The following is a 12,622-nucleotide window of genomic DNA, read 5'->3' as shown; positions in this document are numbered from 1 at the left end:
TTAATGACTTGGAGAGGATCTGCAAAGAGGAGTGGGACAAAATCCCTCCTGAGATGTGTGCAAACCTGGTGGCCAACTACAAGAAACGTCTGACCTCTGTGATTGCCAACAAGGGTTTTGCCACCAAGTACTAAGTCGAAAGGGTCAAATACTTATTTCCCTCATTAACATGCAAATCAATTTATAACTTTTTTGAAATGCATTTTTCTGGATTTTTTTGTTGTTATTCTGTCTCTCACTGTTAAAATACACCTACCATTAAAATTATAGACTGATCATTTCTTTGTCAGTGGGCAAACGTACAAAATCAGCAGGGGATCAAATACTTTTTTCCCCCACTGTATGTATATATATACATATATATATATATATACACTCACCTAAAGGATTATTAGGAACACCATACTAATACTGTGATTGACCCACTTTCGCCTTCAGAACTGCCTTAATTCTACGTGGCATTGATTCAACAAGGTGCTGAAAGCATTCTTTAGAAATGTTGGCCCATATTGATAGGATAGCATCTAGCAGTTGATGGAGATTTGTGGGATGCACATCCAGGGCACGAAGCTCCCGTTCCACCACATCCCAAAGATGCTCTATTGGGTTGAGATCTGGTGACTGTGGGGGCCAGTTTAGTACAGTGAACTCATTGTCATGTTCAAGAAACCAATTTGAAATGATGTGACCTTTGTGACATGGTGCATTATCCTGCTGGAAGTAGCCATCAGAGGATGGGTACATGGTGGTCATAAAGGGATGGACATGGTCAGAAACAATGCTCAGGTAGGCCGTGGCATTTAAACGATGCCCAATTGGCACTAAGGGGCCTAAAGTGTGCCAAGAAAACATCCCCCACACCATTACACCACCACCACCAGCCTGCACAGTGGTAACAAGGCATGATGGATCCATGTTCTCATTCTGTTTACGCCAAATTCTGACTCTACCATCTGAATGTCTCAACAGAAATCGAGACTCATCAGACCAGGCAACATTTTTCCAGTCTTCAACTGTCCAATTTTGGTGAGCTTGTGCAAATTGTAGCCTCTTTTTCCTATTTGTAGTGGAGATGAGTGGTACCCGGTGGGATCTTCTGCTGTTTTAGCCCATCCGCCTCAAGGTTGTACGTGTTGTGGCTTCAAAAATGCTTTTCTGCATACCTCGGTTGTAACGAGTGGTTATTTCAGTCAAAGTTGCTCTTCTATCAGCTTGAATCAGTCGGCCCATTCTCCTCTGACCTCTAGCATCAACAAGGCATTTTCGCCCACAGGACTGCCGCATACTGGAAGTTTTTCCCTTTTCACACCATTCTTTGTAAACCCTAGAAATGGTTGTGCGTGAAAATCCCAGTAACTGAGCAGATTGTGAAATACTCAGACCGGCCCGTCTGGCACCAACAACCATGCCACGCTCAAAATTGCTTAAATCACCTTTCTTTCCCATTCAGACATTCAGTTTGGAGTTCAGGAGATTGTCTTGACCAGGACCACACCCCTAAATGCATTGAAGCAACTGCCATGTGATTGGTTGGTTAGATAATTGCATTAATGAGAAATTGAACAGGTGTTCCTAATAATCCTTTAGGTGAGTGTATATACATATACATAATCTCATTATCATGGCACCTGTCAGTGGGTGGGATATATTAGGCAGCAAGTGAACATTTTGTCCTCAAAGTTGATGTGTTAGAAGCAGGAAAAATGGGCAAGCGTAAGGATCTGAGTGACTTTGACAAGGGCCAAATTGTGATGGCTAGACGACTGGGTCAGAGCATCTCCAAAACTGCAGCTCTTGTGGGGGTGTTCCTGGTCTGCAGTGGTCAGTACCTATCAAAAGTGGTACAAGGAAGGAAAAGCGGTGAACCTGCAACAGGGTCATGGGCGGCCAAGGCTCATTGATGCACGTGGGGGGCGAAGGCTGACCCATGTGGTCCGATCCAACAGACGAGCTACTGTAGCTCGAATTGCTGAAAAAGTGAATGCTGGTTCTGATAGAAGGGTGTCAGAACACACAGTGCATCGCAGTTTGTTGCGTATGGGGCTGCGTAGCTATAGACCAGTCAGGGTGCTCATGCTGACCCCTGTCCACTGCCGAAAGCGCCTACAATGGGCACGTGAGCATCAGAACTGGACCACGGAGCAATGGAGGAAGGTGGCCAGGTCTGATGAATCACGAGTTCAAGGTGTTTATTTTTTCTCCAAATTCCCCAGATCTCAGTCCAATCGAGCATCTGTGGGATGTGCTGGACAAACACGTCCGATCCATGGAGGCCCCACCTCGCAACTTACAGGACTTAAAGGATCTGCTGCTAACGTTTTGGTGCCAGATACCACAGCACACCTTCAGAGGTCTAGTGGAGTCCATGCCTCGACGGGTCAGGGCTGTTTTGGCGGCAAAAGGGGGACCTACACAATATTAGGCAGGTGGTCATAATGTTATGGCTGATCGGTGTATCTACACACACACACACACACACACACACACACACACACTGATCCTTTCTGCATTGAAGATGGCTAGACTGGACTAACTCAGCAGGTGGCCTGGGGTGACTGCTCAGAGTAAGCAAGACAGACATTGGGCTACTTTGTCACACCCCAAAACTCGGGCGGTATGTGAATGAGGCCCTGCAATAAAATGCAAAAAGAGGAGGTTTTTGCTGCAGCTGCTTGCTTCAGACCTACTCCATCTTTGCTGGTGCCTCCGACAGTGCGTGGAATCTGTCACTGTCTCTTCCTCTGGGGGTTATTAGGCTTTCGACACACTTGAAGGAGTTCCATTACAGCTGGAAGCTGAAAGTGGCCTGTGAATACAGTTAAATGATGGAGCGGCAGGCTGGCAATGACAAAGAAGCGAATGGATTTGAAGTGGATGAGGCCGACACTCTAAAGGACGGCTGAGTTATTATCATTGTTCTCCTAAGATAACAGTTTGCTTCTCAAAAATATGCCATCTGCAGCTTTTCAAACAAGGGATTTTTTTTTTCAGTTTTTCTGAAAGCCATTTCTTCTCATTGTCTACTCTCTCTCTCTCTTAAACCTGTAGTGTGTGTATGTGACAGAAATTGCAAAACGACACAAAGAAGCATGGAAAGAGGTAGGCTTGGAATAACAGGAAGAGAGCGAAAAACAAACAAACATGTATAAGAACAAAACAAACAAAAGTGTGTGGCATCATTGAAAGAGTGAAAATATTAAAATGGCAATGGGGTGGACCCTTTGCAAGAAAAGCAGCCCAAAGATGGACAAAGGAAGCTGTTGATTGGCTCCCAGGAGATGAAAAAAGACCTTGAAGATGACGACATAACAGATGAAAAGATTACATAAGAAACTTTGCTGGCATGACCTGGAAAAGAGACTCATTGAAGTTCAAACAACATGGGGAGACCTTAGCAGTGGATCATTAAAGACTAATGATGATGATATTTCTAGTAGTATTTTATTGTGTGTGTGTGTGTGTGTGTGTGTATATATATAATATTGGTTTAAAACTCAGTGGAACAATAAGCTGTACATTGATCTGATAGTTAAAGAAAGAGAACACTTCCTTTTTCAAATGCAGCCAGTCAGAGCCTCTGGTCTTTAGCTCTGCAGTGTGATCTAGCTGTGCACTGTTCCTATCCTGAAAGGCCTCAGGATCCTCTGGTTCAAGTTTAACTTATTAGCCTTCTTGAAACCAATTTTACACTTTCCCCAAGTCTTAAAGTACCTGATGATGTTCAGGTACCTAAATACAGCCCTGCAGGGTCCAAGCTGAAATGGAATGCAATCATTTCCCAGGGAGCTAGCCGAACAGGTGTTGAGGGCACACATTCCAAAATCGCTTCAGTGTTTCCTATCTCTGCGTCATTTAAAATAGATGGAAACCAGCTACGGATTCATTTTGAAGTGCATTCAATGTATTTAATAACACACTCCACGCTCCAACCATGGGAAAACTAATGCAGCAGATAGTGAGCAACAAGGGGCAAGAAGAGTCTGAAATTGAACTCTAAAGGGGTTGATTGCTCTGCTGCTAGGGGGGCTGTGGCAGTGCATCCAGAAATGATAGTGCTTGATGTTTTTGCGAGGTTGTTGCAGAGCGAGGGCTACAGAGGTCATATTTATGAGGATGGGAGCCCATCTCTGTCTGGCAGGGAGTGCACGTCTGTTCCATTCAGATAAGAAATCCCAATTTCAACACAAGAACAGCAAGAGGCCTTCTGCAGGAAGGTGTGCACTGGGTTTTAATGGAGAGGAACAGCGCTGCACTGGGCCTGTTACAGACATGAGTACTCTTAACCAGTCTGCCATCAGAGGTATCACAGGGGCTCCCTTTCATACTCAGAGATGTGATTTGTATTCTCATCTGTAAGACTGATGGCCTGTATACTCTGCTTTATGTTAATCTGAAAAACCTTGGTTGAGGAAACACTCCAATTATTTACCTAATTTATTATTGTCTTCAGTTTCTCCTTACATCAAGAAAACATATTAAGTTGCTGCCTCCCAGGGTAAGCTACTGCTTTTGGTCATAAGTCATTTCCAGTTTGCTGTAGCCAGTGACTGGAATGAGGTACAATCTAAGATAACACATAACATAAAAACATGGCATTTAAAAAAATCTGTTGCTCTTAGACAGAGGGTTAAAGCACTGTTGACCGATCCGTGCGCCGGCTAATTGTGTTTGACAATTTGACTGGGCTGTTGGTTCACACGTATTCCTTGCATTGAAATACGATGTCAGTACAATTCAGCTGTGCCCAGAAATGGGCCTGTTGTGAGTGACTGGCTACCAGAAGATCAGCCTTGCAGTATGAGAATGGGGGACCTTTTCCTCTCTGACTCCTTATCAGCAGTGGAGCTCATGAGAGAGGCTCCCGACTACCTGAGTGAAGACAAAGCCTCAGTTCCCCAGAGCCGAAGACCATCGAGGCAGCTAGTGAGGCATAAAAATGTATTTCGGCGGACCATTTTATCTGTTGCCTTTGCCTGTTGCCATGGGGAAATTAAAGCATTAATTAAGACTTAGCACTGTTCTCTAAGCTGGGTCCTGCAGGGAGACAGGCAAGGGTCTTCCAGTCAACAGCAATTGGTCTCGATGACAGAACTGCCATATTGTGGAGAACATTTTAACTCTGAGCAGGTTTTTTTTGGCCAGATTCCTGGTATCACTAAGCATTCGGACACTGCACTGTGCAGTATGTGCTCAAGACAGAGTTTGTGAATGTCATCTGGGAGTGATCCTACTAAAGCAAAGCCTGTTATTTTTCATTCTCTCTATCTATCGCTATCTCTCTCTCTCTCTCTCTCTCTCTCTCTCTCTCTCTCTCTTATATATATATATATATATATATATATATATATATATATATATATATATATATATATATATATATATATATTATAAGGCTGTAAGGGGAATGATCTTGGATGGGGTGTACTTTAGGTGGAAATGGCACCATCTACTGGCAGTTTGAGGTACTGGGTGCCTACCTGGAGAAGATCCCAGCCCCACAGCAGGTGCAGGTGATTGGAGTCCACCACACCTGGTGCTCATTAACCTGACTCACCTTCCTACATAAGGGGATGGGTTTCCTTTGTTTGAAGGGGATGTACGACAGGGAGGAAAAGAGAGAGTTGGAAATAAGGACCCGACTTTGCTGATCTTGACCCTGGACTGGACAGAACTGGACTGGACAACTAGAAGTAATGACCCCACCATGGCCCAAAGACCAAGAGCCTTCCTACTTCCTATTTGATTTGCTTTGTTTGTTTTGTTTTCCCAAACCGTTAAGCCTCTCAGAAGTCCGGAGCTAGTTAAGGCGGACGCCCAGCAAGAGGTTAGCTAGACCCGAGCATGGAGTATAGGTTTCTTTTGTTAATGTTTTTTTTCTTTTTATGCTTTACAAGACCCCGTCTCGCAAGCCAACTGCCATTAATAAAACAATGGAACACTCTGTTTTCAACCCCTCTGTGGCTTCCTGCTTTGTCTGTCTCCCTGTACGCTAACCTTGACCCCGTGTCAACACGCCCCAACCCCCAGCCGTGTTACAATATATATACACCAATCAGCCATAACATTATGACCACCTGTCTAATATTGTGTAGGTCCCCCTTTTGAGCCAAAACAGCCCTGACCCATCGAGGCATGGACTCCACTAGACCTCTGAAGGTGTGCTGTGGTATCTGGCACCAAGACGTTAGCAGCAGATCCTTTAAGTCCTGTAAGTTGCGTGGTGGGGCCTCCATGGATCGAACTTGTTTGTCCAGCACATCCCACATTCTCGATTGGATTGAGATCTGGGAAATTTGGAGGCCAAGACAACACCTTGAACTCAGACCAGGCCACCTTCTTCCATTGCTCCGTGGTCCAGTTCTGATGCTCACGTGCCCATTGTAGGTGCTTTCAGCAGTGGACAGGGGTCAGCATGGGCACCCTGACTGGTCTGCAGCTACGCAGCCCCATATGCAACAAACTGCGATGCACTGTGTGTGGACTGTTAGACGGGAGCTGCTATCAATCTTTCCTTGAATGGTTTTCCATTAGAGGATAATCTGTTTCATATATATATATATGTTTGAAACTGGGGTTCAGAACACAGGAGCTTTGCAGTGGCATTTGTTTAAGAATCATTTAAGGGGCCAACAAGAAACTTTGCAATGGTTAAAGTTAAAAGGTTTAGGCCTGAATATTACCAAGGTGATTCTTGTGAGGTCACAGAAGTTTTCCAGCTCTGAACAAGGATTTAAGACCATGTGTATTTTGACAAAATTGCATTAGTATTATTTACAAAGAGGAAATATTTTTATTAAAAAACATTTGCACTGCATTTCAGGGAATAGCGCTATCATGGAGGCCAGGAAATTTGTATTTTCTCTGGCCCAGACTTGAATGCTAAGTGAACATTATATTGCACACCATTGCTGGGGCGAAGAAGGTCACATTGCAAATTAGTTTTTTCCAAAATATCTACTTTGTTACTTAGACACAATTGCTTTTCTTGCATTATTGTTTTCTTTTTTCTTTGGAATAAGAGTCAAGTTTTCAACCTGACCCCATGACGTCTTACTGTGAATGCCTGGATCGAGTTACGACCACTGAGTGGCGCTTCCCCACGTCCCCAGTATAGTACAGCACAGTGAAGGCATGTTGAACCTAGTGTAGGAAGACTAATATACAAGCAAAGTAAAACCACATGTTAACTATCTAAAAGGTGCCAAATCCCTGTGGGAAATTGACCAGGGTAAACTTGCATAAAATATGGAAATGCGATCCCCGATCTGGAGGTCTACAAAACCTTTCCCACAACATGTTTTGCTTGGGATATTCTCCGAGGCTTAAAATGATCTCAAAAAGTTGAGAGAGAATCACCAGCAGCACACTAAGCAAAGCAAAGAACCACTTTAAGCCAGCTGCTTCTTCTCAACCACCTCCAAAGTTTAATCCCAGATGTCTGATATGGCCAGATGAATGTCTTAGGAACCCGTTGCACATCTTCCATTTCCAATCTGTTTATGTCTGGGCTTTACTTACATAAGGAGCGCGCCTGCTATAGGAGAGTGTAGTAAAAACGTTCAAGAGCATGAGCACACATCCCTTTGAACTCGGACTGCAGTCTCAACAATGGTGACCCTTATCTAAACATATTGCTGAACAGCCTATCATGTCCTTGTCTTTAAATCATGAACTTGGACCTGTGGGATCTTGGATCTACTGTCTGATTGAACATCTACTTGGATTATGTACTTGCCGAGACTATTGAAATCAGTAATCTACAAAACGGCTTCTATTCCTACCCAGGGCACCTACACGATTTTGCCTCTTTAAGTATATTGTATATTGTTCAGACTCTGAGTTGGTGTCAAGTGTGTTTCTGTGTACTCCTTTGTGCACTACCTTTCTGATAATCACATTTTTCTTTTTGATTGTTGTGCCATCTTCATTTTTCAGGGCAATGATTTTATTATTTCCTGTTCGGAGGTGTTGTTTTGCATTTTTGATGTTTCCATAGTTTTCAATGGTTTATTTAATTAGGTTGTTGTTAAACTTTTTTACATTTTCAGTAATACATTTCCTTCCGATTTTGCACAGCTCAATGTAATTACCATTTGATTTTGTGTCTTGACTTTATTTTATTTATCTTATTCATAAGTTCTCTTGTTTCTTGAGAGATATTTTGATCATGTAAAGTTCATCCAACTTCTCTTGCAATTTCCATAGTGTCACTTAATATCGTATTACATAACTGTGATGCATTTAGGTCTTCTTGTTGGTCATAAGGTTCTTCAGTTATAATTTGTACTCCACTTGATGATTTCTTAGGTTCTTGATGGTGATTGTTGTTCTTGGTTTCCTGCTGCCCTGTGTTAATGGGAAAGTCATCCCTTAGATTAAACCAATTAATCCATCTGCAAATAAACAAATTTACCAATAAATTATAGAACAGGAAGTGTTGTTCATTTGTGTTGTGCTTTTTGATTGTGAGGGATTTATTGCTTATTATTGTTAATACCATTATTTTTTACAGTGCCATCATTAAAACTCAACTGTGTTCAACATGAACATGAAAGCCAAGGCCGAGTTATGTCCAAGACCACCCACGTACACACACACACACACACACACACACACACACACACAAAGCAACACTGTTAATATTTGTGTGGTTTTGGGCTCAAGCAGCAACATACAGCAAATGAGGTAAAAGAGAGATACTAGCACACTGAAACTGAGGCATGGTGTGAGGGTACTATACTATACTGCCTGGAGGGGAGGCAAACATTAGGCCTAGGCCCTAAGCCGTGGACCCCCAGAGATTCATTTTCTCCTACATGCCATCCATAGGAGATTTTTGTTTTTCTCTCCTCCGTGCCTAAATGGTTTATTTACTTAAATGTTCACTCACTTTATTCTAGATCATGTAAAATGTTTACAGGTCTATATTTTATTTTATTGTATTTATGTATTTTATTTTGCTGTTTGTTTGTTGTATGTTTACCAGTCTGTAAAGCACTCTCTGGCTACCCTGTGAAGGGCGCTATACAAATAAAAATGGATTGATTGATTGATTGATTTGTGTATACTGTTTGAAGTTTTCTGTTTGAACAAAGTCCTTTGTGACTAAAGTTTTTCAATGAACGATTATAAACTCCATGTGAGGCTGTAATAGAAGGTTCTCTGCTTCTGATTGTTTAAACATTAATATGAGTTGAATAAGGTTCCTACATTGATATTGAGTGTTTTAATCAGCACCTTGTTTTACAACCTCTTGTAAAGTTCAGTTCATTACAGCACAAATGCACAGCTCAATAAATTACAATGCAATTTAGAAAGGATGGAGATATTGCAAAAGGTTGGTGCTGTAGCCATAGTTCATTAGCAAGTTCAGCACATTTGGGGGATGTTTTTTTAAATAAATACAAATCGTCAGCAGATTCAGTAGGGTCCAATGACCAGCCTGCCAGTTCTCGGTTGGCATCTGTGCTTTCAAGGTTAATCTGGCACCTGCAAATTCCCCTTTGTGTTTGAAACAAGTGCAGCATTTTATCTTTGGTTTGCCATGTCTTTCTTATGGGGAGCCAGGTGTAAAATGGTACTTTGGTAATTAATGTGATCAAATATCCCAGTTTTGTGGCCTGTTCCACAGCCTTATCATAGTGTTTCTTTTAATCTAAAAAACACTATAATAAGCTTTAGTTTAACACTATCAGGAATAATAGGTAAATTGTAAAGTACTTTGGTAATAACCTGTTTGTTGCAATACAGTTTTATGGCACTTACCACCAGTTATGATGTTTCAAATTAGCACAGTTCATTGCATTTTAAGACCACACTCTGAAAACATCAATCCCATACAAAATACTTACCATAGTACACACAATTGACAGGTGAATTATCTCTGCAATACTATGTAATACAATAATTCCCATACTCATAATAAAAAGCAAATTATTGTCATTATATTTACCATAAGTTAAGATTTTTGTGGTAAAGTGGTAAAGACAATGATAAACATTCTTCATATATTGTAGTGATCTTACCGCATTAGCGAGGCTCGAGATTGCTACGCAATGTTACCATTGCTACACATCCACCTAAACTACCCCTGAATGTGGAACTTTGGTTTAATTTTACTCTATGTCAAAGTCAGGGGAGAATGTCTGCTAACAATCAATTAATTAATTAATCCATTAAAATAAAACACACACCTGTCAACAAGGAGATGAGCTCTGCAGCCCCAAATGTCTGTCCTCTCAATGTATGCTCAGTTGATTTATAAACAATGCTGTGCTATAGTGAAAAGACTGCATAACCAATGGAAAGTTTGTATTTGTGCAGAGATTTTGGATTTCATATGCTAGAGTGCATTCCACACCCACAGTTTTTCAGTTTTGTTTTAATGGATGACAAATGATTGACCTGATCTACTGATCTGCCCAGGGATTCAAAGGGTATTGCCACAGTGTCGGTCCCATAGGCTAAGGAGGGAATGGCCTGGGGTTGACTTCCTTCAAAGCATCAAGCATCCCAATGGGTCCAGACCGAGACTGCCTAAGCTGAGCATTATCTCATGCTAACTGAACACTTATCTGATCATATCAGCACAGTAGAAATGAAAACACCAAGTCAAGCTGTGAGTTCAGAGGGTAGTTCACATCCTCCTCCAGTCCGGTATAGTACAGGTGATATAACTCTTGGGTAAAGCTCAGCAATGGGAAAAGCAGTTAAAAAAAAAAATGCTAGAGCCAGGGCAGACTTAAACTAAAACATGGATCTGTAATATGTTGCAGTGACTATAAACCCGGCACAAGTGAGGGTGGGGAATTGAATGGTCTACGAATTAATCTTAAAAGAAGACCTGTTTGAAGTGGGACACTCTCTGCACTCACAGCCAGAAAGCCAGCTGTTGAGCACTATATTATGACATGCTTTTTACTTCTCTCTCTCTCACTCTCTCACTCTTTCTAGCTCTCTCTCTCGTGTTTTTTTCTATGAGGCTATGTTTTGTTTACAGGTTCTCATCATGAAAGCAGCCCACCAAAAAAGAGAAAGAGCCAGCTTGAGAGATTGCGTTCTTTTTCCTCAGCTGAATGTGCAGCCTTGAGATGAACAATAACTGACGAGACAAAGAAAGAAAGAAAGAAATCCCTGATGGTTCATGTAAGCACACTATAGTCCTTGTCTTTGTCATAAATCTTGTTTTAACCTTGAGAAGAAGAAGTAGGAGAGAATTAAGTATTACTTTTCTACAGTCATTGAGGTAAACGGAGCAGGGTAATGAAGTGCGGGGTTATGGGCGTGAGCTTCGGGAAATCAGAACGTGTCTCCTTGTTCTTTGCAACACTACAGTGCTGAGATGCAATGCTGCATGGGTATTATTTGCTTGGTTGAAAAGCTCTGAAATCTAGAACACAGGACATAGGCTGATAATAACATTAGGTGTTTATTCTTAATCTTTCAAGAAAGCAGTGGAAAACTCCACTTTATGTTAATGTTTTATGAATATGTCACATATTGGGCCTGTTTTCCCAAATTTGGTAAATTATTTACTCAGGAGTAAGACCAACTGTTTGAATTCAGTTTGATCCATTTTGTAGCTTAAGAAAAGCATATAGACCTATGTGGTTTCATTTAAACCATTTTAAGCGAGAAGGAAAACAGAAGGTATGTTACAGAATCTTCTACAAAATATATACTTTAAAACGCCTTTGTTTTTAGTTTTACAGGCATTGGCAGGTTTATGAGACAAACTGCACAGTCATGTTGTCACTGAGCACGTTTAAGAAGAATTTTGCAAATGCAAACTACATCCTCTTGTACATTTTCAGGTGTCAAAACCCAGTCAATTGTGGTCATTTGTGTTTTGTCATCAACCCACGTCATCTAGCTGACTCAAACATCGCACATTGTGGTTGTCCTCTTGAAAGGGGCTGACCTGCTTACCACTGCAGCATGCTGTCCTGCAGACAGGTTTACCTTGATGTTAAGCTGATTACTCTTAATTTTTCATTTGCTTTGGGACCCTCCGCTGGCATGTAATACTGGTTGCTGAGCAGAACAGAAATTGGTGGTGAGATGAACTGATTGATGTTAATTTCTTTCCCCTTCCACCAGAAATCCTTCTCTTTGTAGCCCTGCTAGGTGAGGTGTATTAAAATAATCTGCTGTCTTCCCCAAAACAGGACCCTTCCAACAAATTCAACACATGCTTAACCACCATGTATTAACATTTAAACTGGACGTTCCCAGGGGAAGGTGTTTTAATAAAGAAATAGGGTACCCATATTACTGAGCTCAGTGCTGCATTTCAGTCCTATGGATGAAGCCAGATCTCTTCACGGAGTCCTGTTATTTAATTGAACATGAGAGTAAGTCCCTCCCTACCCCTGAACCAACTGGTTTTGAGTTTAATTTCAGATGCAAATCAAGACCAAAGAGCTCCATCAGTAATTAGCCGGTCAGAACCCGTGAACGGTACATTTCTAACCACAATCCTATTTGCTCAGTAGATTATCCGTCCCCCCTCTGAATCTTCTCTCTCTCTCTCTCTCTCCACCTCTCAATTTTTTTCTCATTCAGCACAGGGACAGAGAATCAAGAGCATGAAGCGAAGAGTCATTGAGAGCCTAAAAGATAC

This window comes from Amia ocellicauda, chromosome 3 (genome assembly GCF_036373705.1).
Source record: "Amia ocellicauda isolate fAmiCal2 chromosome 3, fAmiCal2.hap1, whole genome shotgun sequence".
Taxonomy (NCBI): Eukaryota; Metazoa; Chordata; class Actinopteri; order Amiiformes; family Amiidae; genus Amia; species Amia ocellicauda.
The sequence above is the reverse complement of the archived record's forward strand: the minus strand, read 5'-3'. Positions refer to the sequence as shown.